This window comes from Sinocyclocheilus rhinocerous, unplaced genomic scaffold (genome assembly GCF_001515625.1).
Source record: "Sinocyclocheilus rhinocerous isolate Xijiao unplaced genomic scaffold, SAMN03320098_v1.1 scaffold7469, whole genome shotgun sequence".
NCBI lineage: Eukaryota > Metazoa > Chordata > Actinopteri > Cypriniformes > Cyprinidae > Sinocyclocheilus > Sinocyclocheilus rhinocerous.
The window spans coordinates 48,114-50,563 of record NW_015648710.1 but is presented as its reverse complement, the minus strand read 5'-3'; positions in this window follow the sequence as shown (position 1 = coordinate 50,563).

The following is a 2,450-nucleotide window of genomic DNA, read 5'->3' as shown; positions in this document are numbered from 1 at the left end:
CATGGCCGGACTTACCATTGGGCTTGAGTGGGCTGCAGCCCATGGGCCCCGCCTTGTAGGGGGCCCCGCCTTTTTCCAGTTTACGTTTGTTTGATTTGTTCGTTATATGCCAGTCAGAATTCAGAAATTATTAGCCGCATTTCCACTGCGCACACAAGATCTAAACGGGCCAGGCGGGGCTACAGCTTACAACTACGACCTTCGAGGCCACAATCAAACAGCATAAACTGGTATTTATTATTATTTCACATAGAAGAAGGACGCACGTATTGAATCGCGTCTGCAGCTATTGGCTTGTTATCACATGGCTACTTTAAACAGCTCCATTAAGCAATTAGCCCCAAAGAGCGCGCATAGAAAGATAATGATAAATTCTCAAATGTTCACACCTCATTTCTTTACAGAGGATGATTCTATATTACTATTAATGTTCCACTAAATTATGCGATCATCTGATGAGTTTTGAGCGCTCTCTCTCATCTAACTGTCATTACACATAGTGGGGAAAAATGTCATCATTTTAAATTTTAAAATTGCAATTTAATGAGTTTCTGTTTTTATAACATAGCTATGCCTATAGGCCCATCACACAAACAAGAGTCCTGTTTTTTTTCCCCGAATATCTGCACCATACCAAATGTACAATAAACCACAACGTACACAGTAACTTTCAGACACAAAATTCTGTTTTGTTCCGTCAGAAAGAAAATAGAACAAACAGCAGAACCGCTGCGTCTCCGAACAACAGTGTTTTGTTCCTCAGCGTTACACAGACCAGCAAATGATTCAATCAGGCTATAAGTTCAGTCATTTGCAAAGTTAAATGAATCAGCTTTTTAAAGGGGTCATATGATGCGATTTCAATTTTTCCTTTCTCTTTGGAGTGTTACAAGCTCTTGGTGCATAAAATAATGTTCTTTTTAGCAGCATCATATGACCCCTTTAAACGAATCAGTTGATTCAACTCACTCATTAAGACTGCCGCCTACTGGCGGTTGTAGTTTCATATGTACTATTTATGAACCTCAAAGCATATGTTTGTGTATTTTGTGTTACTCCATAATGATGGTCTATTTAAGGGGCATTTGAAGTATAGGTACAGGGCCCAAACATAACCTCAAGCCCAGGGGCCCCCGCCCCCCTAAGTCCTGCCCAGGTTGCCACAGTTTATAGTGGTCATTTTCCTTTTGTAAGTATTTTTCTAGATGTTATTCATGTTTTATGTCTAAATGCAAGCAAGCAACCAAATAAAGGATTTCAAGACAAAAAAAAAAGGTATTCACTTCCTTTCTGCCACATGAGGCTGTCAAGTTCCTACCCCTACTTTCAGGAAGCATGGTGAAGGCAAACCCTCCCAAAGAAATTTAATTTTCATGTTACTAATAAGTATTTTTTGTTGACATATATATATCTACATAACCATGACGGTCTCTAGAATCATCCAAACAAAACAAATCTTCCAGGAGATCTATAGTTTGTTGTATACTTAGTCAAAAGTCCAAGTGGCAATTATAGTTGCCGGTGGGCAAATGACTTGTAAGTATATTCCAGTTTTCAAGTGACAGCAGCAGTTTACAAACTCCCGTCAGTGACACAAAAGGAAGAGTGGAAAGATAAAGAGCTAACGCTTGGGATTAATTGCTGTAGATGATCTTTTTCTCCCTTTTATTACATTATATCTTGTAAGGGGCAAACTATTGAGGCCCTTTTATCCAGTTTGGATGCGTTTCATTCTAATAGGTCAATGACCCTAATTATTTTATGACTAGTGGTTTATGATTCCATTATAATGTTGAAATTCAGGCAAGTAATGAGTTTACATTTACATTATTATATGAAATCACCTACTACAGTCAGCCATTGAATACTATGCGCCTAAAAATGTGTAATTTTCTTTCAGGTATACTTTTTTTTTTTTTTATTCTTCATTCAATTTATTTATTTTCATTTAAATACTTAATGGCTGCACTTTGTTCTGATGTTCCACCACTTTGAGACAAATGGGATTGTTTTTATGTGTTTTCATATTCAAGAGATTATAAGCTAGATGCCGCTTTTTTGGGTTCACATCAAATGTTTTTCAACTTTTATACACAATAAATTTGTTTATGAATAAAGTTTGATCTGTTGAAAGCAGTTATTTTGAGTTAGATGTCAAATGCTTTCCTCCTATTCAAATTTGACATTGAAGGGGTGCACACAACATATTTGCCCACCGGCAACTATTTTCCGCACATTCAAATAATTTTCAAGAAAGAAAAAAAAAATTATAACTGGGGAAAATAAATGCAGAACATGTACAAATAGGACATTATTAACATGACTATATGCATGAAACCATTCAGAAAAAATTGGGCACAAATAGGTTAAGGGACCATGATGGTTGAATGCTAACTGCCAAACTGGATCTCTCGCCAACACAAAAGTCATCAGAACTAAAAACTTTGGAT